At 33.3% G+C, this 21,579-nt stretch overlaps 1 long non-coding RNA gene and 1 pseudogene across 1 annotated transcript; one reads left to right on the top strand and one right to left on the bottom strand.

Moving 5' to 3' along the window:
* Positions 1-1,693: 1,693 nt before the first annotated feature.
* On the top strand, positions 1,694-13,792 carry LOC139503711 (uncharacterized; annotated as a pseudogene).
* Positions 13,793-17,894: 4,102 nt separating this feature from the next.
* On the bottom strand, positions 17,895-21,305 carry LOC139502756 (uncharacterized). The gene is made up of 3 exons (XR_011658927.1): positions 21,222-21,305; positions 20,440-20,533; positions 17,895-18,128 (listed from the first exon to the last, which is right to left on the bottom strand). It is a non-coding gene; the product is annotated as an uncharacterized lncRNA (long non-coding RNA).
* Between the last annotated feature and the right edge of the window lie 274 nt (positions 21,306-21,579).

Genomic DNA, 21,579 nt, shown 5'->3' with positions numbered 1-21,579 from the left:
GTAATTTGTATAACAAATATCTATAAATAATGCACCAATATACATATGAAACTTTAAAATGAAAATTGAGAAAAAAGAATAAAATGATGACATTTTTCTTGTACAAGTGAGTTGAATTCAATTTGCCACTGTATCGGTTATGATAAAATCATAGGATAAAATCATGCATTCTAGATAACAATACATTGAATGCTCATTATTGACAAATCATGATAATCTGTCAACCTATAAAGATTCAGCAGAAAAAGGATAATAGATAATTAGATGATGATAAGATATTTTGCAAAATTAATATAAAAAATGTTGTATAAATAAACTTCCTAAGACCAAGTCATTACTTTATGACAAACTTTACGAGATGTCCTAATTGAGGACTAGTTCGTGAAATCCTCTTAGGACTTAAGTATGTCGTAAGACCATCCCAAGACATGTTTGAGTCCTAAGACAGCTTCATGAAACTAGGCCAAGATCATATTTCTAAACAAGAACAAAATCAAAGTACCCTGCAGTGAACCCTAATGGTAAGAGTCATTTTAACAGTGTTTGTTCACGGATCAATCCTTTCATGGATTAATAACTCTTCACAAGTCGTAAACTTACCTTTGTTTGTTAATCAAGACTTTCAAGACATTATTGGTATGAGATGTACGTTTAAATCAATCTGATTAGTTACTCTTTAGTTGAAAATTAACTATAATTGTTTAATTTACAATTTAAAGAGAGGCGACAGATACGAGACCGACATTCAAACTCATAAGTCCAAAATAACTACATGGCTAGAAAATAAGGAAACATACAAACAGACAAACAGACAAACGATATTGCAAAAGCAAAGACAGGAAACCTAAGACTAAGCAACACGAACAAGCACAAGTAATTATAAGTCCAATAATGTTGTTGACAAATTAATGGAAAAGTCGTAATAAAAAAAATTCCAACTCAACCGGAACAGATGATACATATTGTCTACTATGTCGAACTTTTATATGCAAATATTTATAGTTTTATTTTCATATTTCTAATTTGGTCCATGAACACGTACACAAACAATAATTGGTATTATGATAGGTTATTTCTCGAAACGGCAGTAATTCATTGTTTAATTGACACAAAAAAAAGAGGACCGATATACATAACAGAGGACCAAGTTATTGTTTGTAGTACGTTTGTCTTTCGTTAATGATAATGAAAGGTACAAACAAAAACTCCTCATCCACCTATTAAAATCTTAACTTTTTAATAGACCTTTAAGATTCACCCGAGTACTCGAGTACTCACGAGTATCATGACAGTGTATCCGAATATTAGATTTCAGATCTTTTGAAATCCCCAATTTATAGTGTGTTGATTACAATTTGCTACGCCTATTGTTATGCAATTGATGATATTCTATACATAACAATTTGAAAACAAGAATAATTAAAAACTAATCGTTCACAGAATAATTGAATATCTATCCATTAAAAACCATGTATTTTGATATGAGAGTATTACAATTCAGTTTAAAATGGTATTTTCAGCGTCAAATGATAGCTTGTTGTATGCTGACTGCTAAAAAATCTGCTCTTGTGAACCGTCAATAAATCACCCCGGTTGCGTACAAGGCTACTACGACGTATACAAATAGACACAAATACAAAATATGTTGGTCATGCATACTTAATATGTATGCATGTTAAAGCTATGGCAGATAAAGAATGGTTTGACCGTTTTCTTAGGACAGGAGAAGCCTGCAAAAGTAACACATGTCGCCTTGGTGATTCAACATGTGAATGTTACCTAACAATAGACCATGCTTTAACAATGATGTATAGAGGAGAAGGTCAACCGGCAGTGTTACTCAAACCACTCAAAGGGAAAGCTGTACGATTTTATAATGAAACTGAGTTTGAACGATCACGTGAAGACACGTTCATTCTCGCCGATGGATACAAGCCGCGAATCGTTATTGTTGTCAATGGAAGATTCCCAGGACCTACCATAACAGCTAGTGAAGGCCAAGAGGTCATGTTCGAAATCTGATGCATACAGATAGCACGACAATTCATTGGCATGGGCTCCATCAAAAGAAGACCCCTTGGTCAGATGGTGTTGCATTTGTTACACAGTGTCCTATTTTACCGGGCCAAAATTATACATACAAATTCAACGCAAAGCCGTTTGGAACCAGTTTTTATCATGCTCATATAGGGGATCAGAGGACAATGGGATTATATGGTCCACTGATAATAATCCCAAAACCGGACCAACAAATATCGTCGCCACAAGTGGACAATGTTTTTATAGCTATTATACAAGATTGGAATCATGATGACGATGAAGATGCCTTGTACCAAAAAATGTTATGGGGTGTATACGACAGCTCTGGAAATCTGGTTGACGAAACCGTAGATCCATCTGGCGCACGATATAGTCGTTTTAAATGTCATTCCGGTCTGATTAATGGCAGAGGACGGTTTTACAGATCGTCGACAGAACACAACGAAGTTCCATTGACACGCTTTGAAGTGGAGCAAAATGAAGACTATCGATTTAGAGTAATAAGTGCCGCCACGTTATATCCGTTTAGAGTTTTTGTTGAGGGACATAGACCAATTTATGTTGAAGCTTCTGACGGATTTGAAATAGATAAAAAGGAAGTAGAATCATTTATAATTCACCCAGGTGAAAGAATTGATTTTTTGTTAAATGCCGACGAGCCCCCTGGTTCATATTTACTAGTTGCGGAGACATTAGAGGTATATTCAGAAAAAAAATACCATGCAGCCGAAGCTATAATTCATTATAAAAATGCAGATATAAATCTTAACCCACCAAAGACCGTCCGGCATACATGTGATAGTTCTGGTACTACATGTCGAGTTTTTAATTGTCCGTTTACACAGTTTTCAAGCACACAAAAAATAAAGTGTGTCACTTTTAATGACGTAATTTCAATGGATCCGAATTCAAACACGGATGAAATCAAGTCAGATGATGTTGTCGAAATGTTTTTCAATTTTGCATTTCCCGGTGAGAACGGCTACACCCCTGGATCGGTAAACGGACACCAGTTTTTACCACCCACAGTAGCTGCATATGCTCAACCGGACCTGGTTGACTACAATTGTAACGCATGTAACGCATCTACGATATGTGAGTGCACATATGCCGTAACCATTGACAACGATAACAAAGACCGAGTTTGTCAGTTTGTTATCACAAATATAGGTGGAGGCGCCGGTTGGTCACACCCAGTTCATTTACATGGACATTCATTTTACGTCATGAAAATGGTGTTCGCAACTTATGACAGGGACGGCAAACTCATGCCAAATGGTACCCAGGACAACATCGACATTCTTTGTCCTGATAGTAAAAACGTTTGCTCGGACGCAAAATGGAGAAATGGAAGTTGGGCAAATGGAAGACATCCCGATTTAAACTGGAGTAATCCGCCTCAAAAAGACACGATTATTATACCAACAGGTGGATACGTTATCATTCGATTCAAGGCTGATAACCCTGGTGTATGGTTTTTTCATTGCCATATTGACCTACATAACACCAATGGTATGGGCATGATAATTAAAGAGTCACCAAAAAGTCAGCAATCGGTGCCGGACAAGTTTCCAAAGTGTGGTAGTTTTCAAAATGACGGTAAGTTTGCTTGTATAATTCATATGTTGACGAACCGTATATAAGTGAACTCATTCGGCTATCTAGTCTAAATGATGGAATATTAAACGACATTCTCTTTATTCATTAGTCTAAATGATTAAGACTTCTTGTATGGTAATATTTATTTTGTTTGCTATGACTTCCTACACTTAAAGGGAGGCGTCACAGCAAACATTACTAGACGTTAAACAAATTGCCTTAATACAAAAGTGAATACATCATTCTAACAAATGTATTTGAACTCCTTTTTTTTTTTGGTGTCCTTTGAATCATAATGATTTCTTTTAAATCCTGGCAGCTGAAATTCAAACGTATCAAACAGTTCTGTTAACAAAGACTTGAAAATGTGTCTGAATAAAAAATCAATTATTTCACCAGGATGAATTAAAAACAAATATTTGTGATATGACGTATAATGCAGTGTTTTGTACTTTTTCAATCTGTCTTTGAAACAATCTATTTTCTTTTCTTAAAATATCCAAACTCAGCGGACCGTTCACAATCCGTTACATTGTACGTATACGCTTTCGCGCGTGCTCAATCGACAGACTATCCGAAAATTTTGAAAACTCTTTGTTTCAACACATGCCCAATTGTACTTAAATCTTCTAGTTCTTATAAAAATAAATAGAATAAATAAAAACCTTATTTAACAAATGTAAACCATTTGAAAATAGCATATTATTGTTCCTTGGGACTTAAATAACTATTGATACGAAAAATTAAATAACCAAATTAAGTACCTAATGCAGTTACCAACATAGAGCAACTTAAATAGTTATCAAAGGTACCAGGATTATAATTTAGTACGCCAGACGCGCGTTTCGTCTACATAAGACTCATCAGTGTTTAATAGGCACACATGCATTCAAAACTAGAACAAAACATGAATTAAGCCTTTCTCAACTGACTTTATAGTTCGTTCTTATGTTGTGCTAATACACCACTGTCCCAGATTAGAGGGATCCGGCTAACATGTTTAACCCCGCCACATTCTGTATGTATGTGCCTGTCCCAAGTCAAGAGCCTGTAATTCAGTGTTTGTCGATTGTTGGTGTGTTGCATATTTGTTTTTCGTTCATTTTTTTGTACATAATTTAGACCGTTAGTTTTCTCGTTAAAATTGTTTTACATTTGTCATTTTGGGGCCCTTTATAGCAGACTATGTGGTATGGGCGTTGCTCCTTGTTGAAAGCTGTACGGTGACCTATAGTTGGTAATTTCTGCATTTTGTCTCCTGAGGAGAGTTGTATCATTAGGAATCATACCACATTTTTTTCATATATGAGATTCAGGTATCATTAATCTCTTAACTTTGAAAATAATTTGACCATTATATCTTAAATGTATCTAAATAAATACAACAGTAGTTTACCATGTATACCGCTGTTCAAAAGTACTAAATTGATTTATTTGTTTTCTTTATATTATTTATTAAAGATTATTTTAAGGTTTGAGACTAGGAACACAATCTATTTGAAAAAGATAATTTCTATTTTATTCTCTTTTAAAAATTTTCAATTTTTATTATCTGTGTGACCAACATATTTAAACAAACACTATACTGACATGATTGTAACACATGTATTTGATGATGGCATCAAATAACTTTACAAAAATAAAATTGGAGAACAATCTCCACAAATAAACCCGTTTTACTGTAGTTGTAAATCAATAGACTGGGGAAATTTCCTCAAAAGATGCATATGTTAAACAACAAAAAATCAGTAGACTGGAGAAATTTCTCCAAAATGATGATAACCAACAAGAAATCATTAGACTGGGGAAATTCCCCAATAAAGAGGATAACGAAAATCAATCAATAGAATGTGAAAATTTCCCAACAAGATGATTTCGTTATCGTTGCCATCTTTTTGGGGAGATATCCCAAGTCTATTGATGTACTTTTGGTTATCAAATTTAGAGGTTTCGTTTTCGTTATCATCTTTTTGGGAAAATTTCCCTAGTCTTTTAATTTCTTTTTGGATAACAACTTTGTGGAGAAATTTCCCCATTTTAGTGATTTCGTGCTCGTTATCAACTTTTTGGGGGTGATTTCATGTTGGTTATCGTCTTTTTGGGAAAATGTCCCCATTCTATTGATTTCTTTTACGTTTCCGTCATTTTGGGGAGATTTACAATGCTATTGATTTTTTGCTGGTCATCATCCTTTTGGAGAAATTTCCCAAAATATTGATATCTGATTGGATATCAACTTTATGAGGAAATTTCCCCAATACTTGTTACATTTTGTAACAAATAATTTCTACTTTCTTGGACATGTAAAGTAAAACGTGTTCATTTCTTGAGATTGTACTCCAATTTATGTTTTGTAGTGTTATTTTATACCATCATCAAATATATGTGGTACAATCATGCCAGTTAAATGTTTGTTGGAATATTTTGTTAACACTTAAAGAACACATTGGAAAAAGAGAATAAAATAAAAATTCTCTTTTTCAGATAGATTGCGTTTGGGTTATTTGAATATTCTTTTATAAAAATCATAATTAGCTATAGGTCTTTGAACATAAAGAAGTCCTGATGTTGTCGACCTCAGCATATAATTATACTTATAAATATTGATATTTTAACAAGTAAAATATATTTTTGCTTGCAATTTAAATTGGCAATTTAAAGGGACGTAACTCTGCAGTTGTGCATTTTCGGAAGGAATCTACAAGAAATTTTTCTATTTTATACTTTAGTCGGAAACAACTGTTACGGCCAGAAATCGCCTTTAAATTGTAGCCAACAAAAGACACAAATCAATAATAAAATTTAACAATATTTATTATACAAAAGTTTACAAGAAGTATTACACAAATATTACTGTCAACTTAACTGTCAAAATATGAGTCCAATCTTTTATCTTTATCTGTATCCGGATATCTTTTGGAATCCAATCTGAATATTACGGTCACAATCCAGTATGATGTTGTTTGCAGAATAAAAATGTCAATCCAAATGCTATGAATATTAATGTCTATCGATGTCTAAGTCCAAATCCAAGAGTGATCGTTTAACTTTAGTGTCTGTATATATATATATATTTGTCATGGAAGATTCTAGAACAGTCTATAATGGAACATCCTAGAAAGTTACAACAGAAGTTTCTAGTAAAATGTAGAAGTTTATATAACCCATCTTTTATTAGGATTATTCTGGAAAGTTCCAATCATTCTGTAATTGTTCCAGAGATTTCTAAACTGCACAGTTCTAAGATTATTCTGTAAATAACTATCAGGCCACACAACACAAATCAGGCCAACATAAATAAATACAATAATGACAATATCATAACACCTCCCCCCTTAAAAGAAGTTTTAGTGTAACAAAAACTTATCATGAATAATATGAACAAATATACATAGTATATACAAAGTGTCTTAATAAGCTCTAGATAAAGCATCTGCTATTACATTATCTTTACCCTTAATATGTTTTACAATTACATCATATTCCTGTAACAATAAACTCCACCTAGTCCACCTCTGACTCTTGTTTCTCATTTTATGTATGAAGGTGAGAGGATTATGATCAGTACAAACAAGAATATGATATACAGTGGGATTCAAATATACATCAAAATGTCGAAGGGCTGACAACATTGCAAAACACTCTTTTTCAATAGTTGAATAATTTTTCTGATGTTTATCTAATTTCTTGGAAAAATATGATATAGGTTTCTCAACATTATCATCTGTCTCTTGATATAAAACAGCTCCAATTCCTACATCGCTTGCATCAACGGCAAGTTTAAATTGTTTTTCAAAGTCTGGAGTAATCAGAACTGGACTATTAATTAAAAGTGATTTGCTATTTTCAAAAGCGTTTTTTGACAATTTTCACTCCAGATAAATTTAGAATCTTTTCGTAAAAGATGAGTCAATGGTTGAACCACAGTAGCAAAATTTGAACAAAATTTTCTGTAAAATCCAATCATGCCTAAATATCTCATAAGTTGTTTTCTATTTGTAGGAGGAGGAAATTTGGAAATGGCTTCCACTTTAGCCATAATAGGTTTCACTTGACCTTGGCCAACTGTATGCCCTAAATAATCAACAGTGGCCTGACAAAATTCACTTTTACCCAGGTTTATAGTCAAATTTGATTGTGACAATCTATCAAAAGTATTATACAAATGTGTTAAATGCTGTTCCCAGCTATCACTACATACAATTAGATCATCAATATAAGCAAAACAACAGTTTAAATTTTTTATAACATTATTGATCATTCTTTGAAATGTAGCTGGTGCACTTTTCATCCCAAACGGCATTACAGTATATTGAAATAAACCATCTGGTGTAACAAAAGCTGATATTTCACGAGCTCTCTGTGTCAGTGGAACTTGCCAATAACCTTTCAATAAATCAAATTTGCTCACAAATTTTGCTTGACCAATGTTGTCAATACAATCGTCTATCCTTGGAATCGGATAGAAATCAGATTTTGAGACTGGATTTTCTTTTCTGAAATCAGTCACGAAACGAAAGGTTTTATCTGGTTTTGGCACAAGGAGACAAGGAGAGCTCCATTCACTGCTACTCGACTCAATAATATCATTGTCAAGCATATATTTAATTTCTTTTCTCATAGCTTCAAGTTTGAGTGGATTAAGCCGATAAGGATGTTGCTTTATTGGAGAAGAATCTCCTACATCAACGTCATGACAAACAGCAGTGGTTTTGTTTGGCACATCTGGAAAAAGATTTTTAAAAGAAAATACCAAAGTTTTTATTTCTTCTCTACGATCAAAAGACAGATGTGCAAGTTTTGAGTCTAAATTTGACAAAATTTCTGAATTTTTCAATCTAACCGTCTCTTCCATAGTTTTAGAACTAAAAGGTGGTTCAATTACATATGGTTTGTCATGATTGTTCTCAAATTTAACCATGCCTAAAGTGGCAACTGGTTTACTCTCACATTCATTAGTACGCTCAAAATATGGCTTTAACATATTAATATGACACACTCTGTTTTGTTTACGCCGACCTGGAGTTTTTACAATATAATTCAAATCATTGATTTTACTCTCTATTGTATAAGGACCACAATATTTAGCCTGTAAAGGATGTCCAGGGACTGGCAAAAATACAAGTACCTTATCACCAGGCTTAAAAACTCTATCCCTGGCATCTTTATCATACCATATTTTCATCTTGTTCTGTACATTTTTTAAGTTTTTCTGAGCAATTTGACAAGCAGTATACAATTTTTCTTTAAATCTAGATACATAGTCTAAAAGATTTAAGTCAGTATGTTCAGTAAGCCACTTTTCCTTAATCAATTTCAACGGTCCCCTTACAGTATGGCCAAATACCAACTCAAAGGGACTAAATCCAATGGATTCTTGAACAGCCTCTCGGACTGCAAAAAGCAGAAAGTGAACTCCATCATCCCAGTCTCTGTCAAATTGAAGACAAAAAGTTCTTATCATGTTCTTCAATGTTTGATGAAAACGTTCTAAGGCACCTTGAGATTCTGGATGGTACGCACTTGATATATACTGAGCAATCCCTAACTGGTACATGACTTGCTGAAATAAACCTGACATGAAATTTGATCCCTGGTCGGACTGTATAGACTTAGGAAGTCCTACTAATGTGAAAAATTTGATAAGTGCTTTGACAAGAGTAGGTGTCTTGATATTTCTTAGTGGAATAGCCTCACGAAAGCGAGTGGATGTACACATGATTGTCAATAAATACGCATTTCCAGTTTTGGTTTTTGGTAAAGGTCCAACGCAGTCAATTAGAACTCTGCTGAAAGGTTCGTCAAAGGCTGGAATAGGCAGAAGTGGTGCTGGTGTTATTTTCTGGTTAGGCTTACCAACAACCTGGCATATATGACAGGATTTGCAGTATTCTGCAACATCATTTCTAAGTCTTGGCCAGTAGAAATGCTGCAAGATCTTAAGGCAAGTCTTTCTTATACCTAAGTGTCCAGCCAAGGGGGTGTCATGGGCAAGACCAATAATTTCTTGCCTATAAACTTTAGGCACCACCACTTGGTATACCACTCTCCATTCCTCTTCTGGGGTAGCATCAGGAGGCCTCCACTTCCTCATTAAAATGCCGTCCTGATGGAAATAGCATTCAGCCACTTTGTCTGCTTCCTCCTGTGGTTGAGCCCTCTTGCAGAGCTGAAGAACCTCAGGGTCTTTATTTTGTTCTTCCAAAAGGTTCTTTCGGTCTAATGAATGGCTGTTTACGTTTGGCCATGGCATAATAACATTCTTGTTAACACTAGGTGGTCTTATTATGGCCTTTTCTGAGCTACCAGGACCTTCAATGTCAGCTAGGAAAGTGTCAGAAAGGTCCATGTAATCAAACTGGTCTTTTTGCAAATTCTCATCTTGTTGTTTTCTAGCCATCGCCCTAGTAACAACACAAGCTGGATACAATTCAGCATCATCTTCAGGTGATTTAACATCCACCACTGGTTCACTGGTAACAATTGGTTCAGCAACCACTTTGTTCCTAGCTAGATCATTTCCTAGCAATAATGTAACACCCTCTACAGGGAGATTAGGACGAACACCTACAATAACTGGTCCAGTTATCAAGTCTGACTTCAGATAAATACGATGGAGAGGAACATCTATACAACCTAACTCTATACCTTGTAACAAAACGGAGGCACTGACAGAAGTCTTCTCGGACAAAGGCAAAACACCTTCTAACAATAAAGACTGAGAAGCTCCAGTGTCCCGTAAAATCTTAATAGGCTGAAGAGTGGTATCATCAACAATAGAAATAAACCCATCAGACATAAAGGGTTTATATTCCTCCATGTAATCACAAAAACTGGACTTAAAAGCCTGACTTGCAGGACATTCCAACGTACTAGTAATATAAGGTGTCGTACACGCACTGGACTTCGGCTTATTATCTCGTTCATTATTTTTCTGGATTCTAAAACAATCATCAATCAGGTGACCATTCTTCTTACAATAAGCACAAATCAGTGACTTCTTCTCAAAAGTATCAAATTTTGGACTAGACATATTAAAACTGGACTGACTCTTATTCTGTGCAACAAGGCTTACTATCAGTACGCTCAGTGCTTTGATTTTTGTAATTTCCACTTGAAGTATTAACAATTTGACCCTTGAAACTTCTTTTATGTGAAAGGGTATAATTATCTGAAATTACAGCTGCATCATGTATTGTCCCAACAGTTTTGTCGTCTAAATGTGTTTTAAGTCTAAATGAACACATTGTTTGAACTCTTCTAATAACATCAATTGTCTTAGGTTATCAAAATTGTTATCTGTTTTCTTTGAAGTAAGCCATTTATCAAATAGATCTTCTTTTTCCCGGGCAAATTCCACATAGGTTTGTGAATCAAACTGTTTATAAAATCTAAATTTCTGTCTGTATGCTTCTGGTACTAGCTCATAAGCTTTCAAAACTTCCTGTTTCACCGTGTCATAATCGGAAGTTTTTTCTGATGGAAGTGCGGAGTATATTTCAGCGGCTTTACCCTCAAAAACACTTTGTAGCATTTTAGTCCAATATGGCTTTGGCCAATTCAAATTATGATAATTTTCTCAAACTGTGGAAAATATTTATCGACTGTTTTTTCACAAAATCTGGGAACCAAACGTATATTTTTTGCTGCATCAAAATATTCTGATTTCGACTGGACTTTAGTGTTGCTTTCTTCTTTGACCATTTCAATTTTCAGTTTTTCCATCTCTAGCCTTTCTCTCATTTCAAGTTCTTTTAATTTTAATTCATCTTCTTTTATTTTCTCCCTCTCCTTCATTTCCAGTTCTTTTAATTTAAATTCATCTTCTTTTTCTTTTTTCTCTATTTCCAACCTTTCCTTCATTTACAGTTCTGCTTGTTTTAATTTAAATTCATGTTCTTTTAATTTGAGTTCATGTTCTAATTCAAGCTGTTTTAATTTAAAGGCGTCAATATTGTCTACCTTTAGTTCAAGAGCCTCTTCACCTAAAATTTCTGTGTCAACTAATTTGTCTATAACCAAATTTTTTATAATTTGTTTTCTCATAGATACTTTAAAATCTAATTTCAGATGTTTAGCGAGCAACACTAATTCCTCTTTCTTTAAATTATCAAACCCCTCCAGGTCTGGCGTTTTCAAAAATTTACCGGCATCAAATGCCATTTTGTAGAATTTTGTTGGCTAGTTATAATAAAAATACTGAATAAATTTTGAATAAGATATTTTCGTGATCCCGGACGAGTCCCCAATTTCTGTTACGGCCAGAAATCGCCTTTAAATTGTAGCCAACAAAAGACACAAATCAATAATAAAATTTAACAATATTTATTATACAAAAGTTTACAAGAAGTTTTACACAAATATTACTGTCAACTTAACTGTCAAAATATGAGTCCAATCTTTTATCTTTATCTGTATCCGGATATCTTTTGGAATCCAATCTGAATATTACGGTCACAATCCAGTATGATGTTGTTTGCAGAATAAAAATGTCAATCCAAATGCTATGAATATTAATGTCTATCGATGTCTAAGTCCAAATCCAAGAGTGATCGTTTAACTTTAGTGTCTGTATATATATATATTTGTCATGGAAGATTCTAGAACAGTCTATAATGGAACATCCTAGAAAGTTACAACAGAAGTTTCTAGTAAAATGTAGAAGTTTATATAACCCATCTTGTATAAGGATTATTCTGGAAAGTTCCAATCATTCTGTAATTGTTCCAGAGATTTCTAAACTGCACAGTTCTAAGATTATTCTGTAAATAACTATCAGGCCACACAACACAAATCAGGCCAACATAAATAAATACAATAATGACAATATCATAACACAACTTACGGTGACCCTATCTTTTCTTTTGATATTCTCGAAGCAATTTCTAAAAGCTATCTTCTCTTTATTATATTTCACAGTTATGTCATTAAGTTTAGCTTCAAATCACGTTGACGGTGTTTATTTTCCTGTATAATCCAAACAAAATGTGTCATTTTGTCACAACCTAAAGCTTGATAAAATGCTCGGTGAGATATAATTGTTATCATATTTTTTAACATATTTTGAGGTATAATACTTGTTGGCAAAGTAAGAACAAATTCTTTCATTTATAATTTTACTCCCTTACCACCTAATAGTCATGATGGGCATTATACAATAATGTTTTATCAAGTTGATTTGACCATGACAGATATTTTTTATTAATATAGATTTCAAGAAGTATTTCAACTTCAACACAATCTGCAGAGATAATATTCTGTGATAAAAACCATACACATATCCCCAGGTCCCCAAATTACCAACTTTTGAATCCAAGTTGATGATTTTCAACAGGTTACCTTTTTTGTGGTAAGATGTTGTGGTACTCAGTCAAGTAAGAACAACCAAAGTAAGTAAAATATACCGTTTTCCGGTCTGATCCAATTTAACACGCATTCATTTTGATTTTGTAGGTAATGTTAATGGAGACCATGACGACGGTGCATCATGTTTTAGTGCGACATCCACCGTGTTCACAGAAAGCAGAGGATACATAACATTGGACAATTTGACGATTGGAGAAAAAGTATTGTCTATGAACACAAATAATGAATTACACTTTAGCGAGGTGATAATGTTTCTTCACCGAGATGTTAATTCACAATCAGTGTTTCTTATTGTTGAAACAGAGAGCAGACACAAGCTATACATCAGCAAGAAACATTTGATTTATATCGCTGATTCACCTTCATATAATACTTTAAGATCAACCCTAGCAGAGTCAGTCAGAATTGGTCAATATATTTTGGGTATTGCCTCATCTAAAGATGCATCACTAAAGTTTTCAAAAGTAGTGAGGGTCGACCATGTAACTAGGAATGGTGTGTTTGCACCTTTAACAGAAGATGGCAAAATTATTGTGGATGGAGTTCTCACTTCGTGTTATGCATATATCCACAGTGATGACTTAGCTCATTTTGCGTTCTTACCAGCAAGATCATTTTATTCGCTGAACAAGCATCTTATTTATCCTATGATTGGTCTAAACTCAACAGGCTCTATATCAGAAGGTATACATTGGTATGCTGATGCCCTTTTGTATTTGGGAAAATTATTGTTGAGCACACGAAATCTTGTTTTGTCAATTTGACAATAAACTTTCGTCTGAAAATATTTCTGAAACTATGATACGTACACAATGAAACTTATAATATCTCTTCACATTTAAATTGATACGATATTCCCGTGCTTGCATTTCCTATCATGATTTTCTTGATAGAGGGTTACTGCTCACAAGGAAGCTATTAAACAAAGAGTTCCAAATGGTGAAGTTGAAATCATCCCTTCGTAAATTTTACGGACGCCATCACGAGTTGGTTGACCGTTATGGAATAACCGTATCACAAATGATATCGGATATGTTCCTTACGTCGTAACTACAATCCCCTTCCCTTTCCTGAATGTGACCTCCCGAATTAGACTATTTACCGGATTTGTTATCACATAAGCAACACGACGGGTGCCACATGTGGAGCAGGATCTGCTTACCCTTCCGGAGCACCTGAGATCACCCCTAGTTTTTTGGTGGGGTTCGTGTTGTTTATTCTTTAGTTTTCTATGTTGTGTCGTGTGTGCTGTTGTTTGTTTGTCTTTTTCATTTTTAGCCATGGCGTTGTCAGTTTGTTTTAGATTTATGAGTTTGACTGTCCCTTTGGTATCTTTCGTCCCTCTTTTAACGGATTTTTTTATATTGTATAGTAATAACATTAATGTTACAAATTTTTCTGCACCATATGCATATTTTGACAATAAGTGTCTCGTCAGTGATACTCGAGGTCAAAATGTTTGAAAATCAAAAGCGTATTAAAAAGATGAAGATCTACAGTATAATCCAAAAAGGAACAAAAAGTAGAGCCAAAGCCGGGCAAGGAATCAGAGCCTTTTAGAACAGTCGTAAAATTTTATTTTCTGCTTTTATTTGTTTTAAACTTTAACAAATACTATTGAAAACTTCAAGAAATGTAAATCTATATCTAAAGCACTGAAAAAAAAAGTTTTGAGAATCAGTATGCATGTAATTGTATCTTGTATTTTCTGTACTTAATTATTAGAAACTTTATTGTTTGCACACTATATTTAAAATAACGTATCTCAAAGAGGGACGAAAGATACTAAAGGGACAGTCAAACTCATAAATCTAAAACAAACTGACAACGCTATGGCTAAAAATGAAAAAGACAAACAGAAAAACAATAGTACACACAACACAACATAGAAAACTAAAGAATAAACAACACGAACCCCACCAAAAACTAGGGGTGATCTCAGGTGCTCCGGAAGGGTAAGCAGATCCTGCTCCACATGTGGCACCCGTCGTGTTGCTCAACTGGTTAGAATTCAACGTTTACGAATTTGCATGATCAACCGTTGAGAGTACTACATAAAATATCCATGTGTAGTGCTTTTCCCCACTTGTTATTGCAATTAGTCAAAACATAGTTCATTATTCAATATAAAACTGAATAAGACACAAGTTTGAAAACTTTGTAACGTCTTCTGCAAATATTGGCACTGAGTTCCTTTTTCAAAACTAAAATAATATATTACTGTTGCATGTACCAATAAGTAGCGATTGCTTTAATTAAACATAAAAATATGCACATATTCATCATTTAAAGTTTTTAGTTGTTTTTACATTTATGATCATTTGTATATATGCTTCCCATACTAACGGTTTAATTATAATATTCCTTTTTAGCTATGAATATATATTTTATAAAAGATTAATCAACTGAACAGATGTTTTAATTTTATCACTTTGAACCTATCAAAAAGTAAATCACAAAAATACTGAACTTAGAGGAAAATGCATAATCACATGGCAAAATCAAATAACAAAACACATAAAAAACGAATGGACAAGAACTGTCATATTTCTGACTTGGTACAGGCATTTTCAAATGTAGAAAATGGTGGATTAAACCTGGTTTTTATAGCGCTAACCCTCTCACAACCAACTGATGATAAAAGAAAATTAAGAATGTCCTTACTAGATTTTTTTTAAATCAAGAATTTTAAATTGATACTACAAATCAAAAGAGCATTAGCTTAGAAACAAGGTATGCTAAAAATATTGATTATGGATTGGTTATGGAGCTCTATTCGAGATACTTGAGGTTTAAGATATGGCATGAAACGGCTGACATAGACTTTACCTAATATTTGCATTGGTACTATTTGAGTCTCAAATTATAAAGAAAAGAAATATAGAATCTGCTTTATTTTTAGTAAATGACATTTTATGAGCTACATGTATTGACGCAATATATGAAAAGAAAAATGGGTGTTATGGTGCAAATTATTTGTATCATAGGGAAAAAAACCAAGGAGACCGAACATCTGATACAAATTAAAAAACCTCACTTACGTACATCCTTAATGCAGACAAATAATCTTTCTACACTAGTGAAATATCGTAGTTCTGTGTGTGTGAGTGTGTGTTTTTTAAACAACATTTAACTTTTCTTTTCATTGCTTACATTATCGTGCTAAATAATTGATCAAGATAGAATAATATAACACCTGGAGAACCATGTTGATAGAACATACCAGACAAATTACAAAATGGCTTCAAGGCTTTTAGTCATAAGTGGTATAAAGGTTAAAGGACGTGTAAATAAAGGCAACAGAAGTATTCCGCTGTTAGAAATTCATAAATCGATTGAGAACAAAACCGGGCTACAAACTAAAACCGAGGGAAACGAATCAAATATTAGAGGAGAACTACGACACAACAGAAACATAATATTACAATGTTACACCCACAGAAACGAACTATAATGTAACAATGGCTATTTTCCTGACTTGGTAGAGGACATTTTAAGAAAAAAATGGTTGGTTAAACCTTGTTTTGTTGCATGCAAAATCGCCCGCTGTAATGTCAATGTTAATTATAACATCAAAATGACAACATTACATGACAGGACTACAATACAAATAAATGGGAGAAAATATAGGACAGAGAAACAAACGAATAATAGCCAAGAAGAGATACCAGGTTAAAAAATTATTACGCGCGCCACGTAGTTTAAAATCGTTTTAAGGTAGAAAACGATACTGACAGACTAAACGCGCGTCTGGCGTATTGAATTATCATCTTGGAATCGTGATAACTATTCCGACATCCTGCTAAATCGGACATTTTTTTCTGGTCCCCCAGTGTATCGGATAACATAGGGTACACTGTATATCTATAAATACAACTACAACTGTAACCTTCTAGTACACATACTTATATATCAGGTAAAAGGGGAGGGGAAATGCGAGAAGAAGTGGAGTTCAAAGAAAAACATCTCCATTTAAAATTTCAAAAGACAACAGTAATCCATGTCTCTTAAAAATAGAAAGAGTTATATTACTACAACTACTTCTGTAACCTACGAGAACTAATTCATATATATTAGATAAAGGGGTGGGATGAGGGTAGTAGTAAAGATGAAAGAAAACATCTCTGTATTTAGTTATAAAAGACAACAGCAATCCATTTTGTAAACAAATAGAAAGATTAATTACACCATTCATTTTCGCTGGACATTAGAATACAAGGGGTGAGGGTTTACTACATGGTAAATATTCTAATTTTCTGTTTCAATTCACAAGTGCATTGAAGTAGAATTCTAGGTACTGACGTTGTTGATCATAATAATTGCGTTATAGTGGTTGGTTTTCTTTGCCTGTGTTTATTTTCAAGCTTTGTGTATTAAGTCATTTTTTTATAATATTGACATGGCTCAATATTTGTAGATTCTGCCATTGTGTTATTGTGCTATTGTAACTTTGTGTATTCTTGTTTCTGATTTTTTTGCGTATATACTTTGCCATGTTGTTTTTCCTTGTTGATATAGCTGCTTATTGTTTGACTTTTTTTATCTAAAATGTCTGTTTATTTTGCTCACATTATGTGGTTAATCTAAAGATGGTATATGTGACAGTAAAACAAGCCTCATGTTTAGTTCGCTTTAGAATAAAATCAGGTTTAATCCACCCTTTACCTCATAAAAAATGTCTCCACAAAGTAATGTATGCATCTGTTTGATTTGGTGGATTTTTTTATTCTGCCATTCGCTAATAAACTTTCTGTTTAACATTTTAAGTGGCGGTTGGTATATTTGTAATTTTACTTTTTATAACACTTACTTGCTTACATCTATCATTATTTATAAACAACAAAAACGGAATGACAAAAATCATGTAAGTTTTAATTATTTCTCACAAATATAGCCAGTTTTATTGCTCCAGCCGGTGTTGTCACAGAATATGTTATGAAAAGCATATCTGTCTGAAGCGTGAAACATCATGCAGTCTTGTGGACTAGCATTATTCCCGTCAGGTTCTCTAGCGCCAAAAGCTTTATACGTCATCTTGATCATTTTGCCGTTTTTTATCCATCTCCAGTCTCCGCCTGGGACGTATCTGTTTATGTTCCGCCCTCCGAAAAAGAAGTGTAAACCTTGAAGATACAATCAACATATCAATTCTATAATTTTATGCTGAGCAAAGCATTGATGGTCGTTTGGTGAACTATTTTAATGCTTATTTGTTTATACAGCCTAGCATACAAGCCCGAAAAATCACATCAAATGTTGGGCTAATCATCTGCACCACTTAGAAAAACACCATTTTTGGAAATTAATCTGTCACTCCAATTAAAATTTGTTAGTTGATAGGAACCACATGTTATGTTATTCTGATCCACAAGTGGTAATTGTTGCATGCATGGGTTAACAATAATACACAGCACTGTCTCCCCCTTTTATGCAAGGTTTTATATCAAAATTATCCTCTTTTTATTACATACTATGTAAAAATGAATTTATGTTTGATAACTATATATTGATTTGGGACATGTATGATCTTTATATCTTATATAAATATGCTATTTGGAATCTTAAATTAGTAATGGTCAATATTATTGAATTAAACGAATTAATTTGAAAGTTCACCTTTCAAATAAGTTCCCAAATTAACCCTGGACATTTGTCTCCTGGTTTGTGTATAAGTATATTGGTCATTATTGGTTGATTACATAGGGAATCACTGAAACTGGGCCGAATGGCCCCTATTAGGTCAGTCAGCCCTCTCTCTTTCAATAAGAAGGTGTGGTTCAGAGCTCTCATTGTATTTTAGTAAAAACACCTTTATGTTATTGTAATGAACTTGATTATGCTGTTGAAATTTACCATAAGATTAAATACTTAAATATATTAACAAATAAAACTATGAAAAAAAATATATTATTCAAAACTTGTGCTTCTTCTTGTTAACATATGATGAGTTAATGAGTAGATGTAAAACTAAATAAGAATATTTTCTTTGTAATTTCTTTAATTGATGGTTTATCAAAAATTTACACTAAGTTATTGTTTTAAACATATGTTTTGTGTAATATTATATGTTACCTAATTAGTAGTGGATGACAGATTTATATATTTACTTAACCATTTTATAATTGAGAGAAGATATGGAATTTTCACTCTGAAGGGCTTAGTTTCAAGACTGTATATAACTGTTAACTCGTTTTTAATGAATATATTGTATTTAAGCACATGTATTCCCCCAGAATCCGACACTAGTTAGATTTTTGTTTAAATTCAAAATAGCAACCAATTCATATATTTATATTTTAAACCAAATTTTATTGTCTCCTCGAAACTACATGTACCATCAATCAATTCATAAATATTTGATGTGAAATTTCCCACCCAATTTTATATTTGACACAAACGGACCCCACTACACAATGTTTCTATTTGATTTCATGACATTGATTACAAATATTGTAAGTTCTTGTTTAACATGTATGAGAACGTAATTTATTTTGTCAGCAAAATCAGTTAACGAAAAAACACCTTACCGGATGTCGCCTTGTTCTCTTGATTTTCACTTAAGCAGTTAATATCCATTTAATTAATTGACTTTGTTTTACTTGAAATCAAATGCAATACAACAAATGTTGTTAAAGCAAGAAATGTAACGGGAATCGGCCAACTGTGTTTTTTTCGGGGTGTTACTTGTGGTTTCAAAACCAAAACATTTTTGCGCGATATTTTGTAAGCAAACAGTGATACTATATGAGGCAACCGAAAAACACAAAAAAAAAAACAGTTGTTGGCATGACACGGATAATGTTCTTCTCGTATATTGCATGATGGTATAATAATAAATCCCTAACAGGAGGGGTTTTGCCTGATATTCATATAATGAAGACATAATCTTTCTATCAGTTTAATTGAGGTCTGGAACTGGCATGTTAGTAACTGCTAGTAGTCTGTTGTTATTTATGTATTATTGTCATATTGTTTATTTTCTTATGTTTCATATTCTGACATCGGACTCGGACTTCTCTAAAACTTAGTTTTACTGTTCGTATGTTACGCGTTTGTTTTTTTTCTACATTGGCTAGACATATAGGGGGAGGGTTGAGATATAAAAAAAAAATGCTTAACCCCGTCGCAAATTTTTAGCCTGTACCAAGTCAGGAGCCTCTGGTCTTTGTTAGTATTGTATGGTGTTTAATTGTAGTTTCTTTTGTATAATTCGGAGTTTAGTATGACGTCCATTATCACTGAACTTGTATACATATTTGTTCAGGGGAAAGATGAAGGACGCCTCCGGGTGCGAGAGTTTCTCGCTGCATTGAAGACCCATTGGTGTCCTTCTGCTGTTAATTGTCTGCTCTATGGTCGGGTTGTTGTCTCTTTGACACATTCCCTATTTTCATTTTCATTTTAAATTTGAAATATCTTAAATAATGTATATACCTGTATTCATTTGTTGTAGTTCATACTTCACTAATATGGCCTCTTCCAGAGTCTCAAAGGTGGCAAGATATGCACCACGCCGTAAACACAAAGCCTAGTTAAAAAAGTTGATAAGTTAAATTTTGTGATGTGAAAATGTTGTAAATTTCAATATCAGAAGTTGAAATGGTAGCTAAATGTAATTTTTTTACTTTTTGGCATTGAAGAATATCATCAACTGACAAGGCAGTATATTTAAAATCCTTTGAAATAAGAATATTTTGATTCGCTTACTCATTTCTTATACGGCATACAATACTTAGGTGCTGTTTAGATTGATTCAAAAATTAACATAGTTTTATAGTAACTACTTTGAAAGGAGGTTTCTGTCAAACATATTCGTCTAATTCATTTCTGATAGTGGTATTCAATTTTTTCAAAAAAAATCATCATTCTTTAGGCTTTAAACACTCAACTTATGAGATTAACAGATTAACGAGAAAAGATACGACAGCTCGTATATTTTTTGTTCTCAATGTTAGCATCGAGACAATAGTCACTGTTGTGGTTTTGACGGATGTATTTGAGACTTTTATATAATTGGTGTTCGATCAATTAATGAACAAATACCTCTCCCCCTTTACACCCGCAAAATAAAGAACAGAAAATGTTTCAGCTCAATCTACATGATCTATCATATTTGTCCTTTTTTGCTTTTCTGTTCTCTAAGTTTAAGTAAATATAAGAGAATCATGTTGAAGACATGGATGCTTAGTTGTTATAAAGGGGCATAAGTCACTTACAGATGCTCTATCTGGAGTCGAGTTACTCCTGCTTATAAAATAACAGCCATCTCCTATTCTTCGAAATGGGTACTTGCATTTTTCTGAGGTAGAGAAACAGAAATTTATCATTAAGTTTTAAAAGTACATCTTTATGCAACAGTTAAACAATTTGCTTTACTATTGGTTGATTTAATCAGGAATGTGATCGCATTCCGAGTGTCTAGTCGGCATTAAAACCATATTTTTGTCTTAATTTCAATCTTCAAAGTTATTTGATAACTACGATAGTCAATGATTTTTTTGTATTATGCTAACGTATCTGTGACTTTTTTTTTTTATCTATTTTTAACAAGCAGCTTATACGTACGTTTTTTAT

The sequence above is a fragment of the Mytilus edulis genome, chromosome 14 (genome assembly GCF_963676685.1).
Source record: "Mytilus edulis chromosome 14, xbMytEdul2.2, whole genome shotgun sequence".
Classification (NCBI taxonomy): domain Eukaryota; kingdom Metazoa; phylum Mollusca; class Bivalvia; order Mytilida; family Mytilidae; genus Mytilus; species Mytilus edulis.
This window is presented reverse-complemented; position numbering and strand designations above follow the sequence as displayed.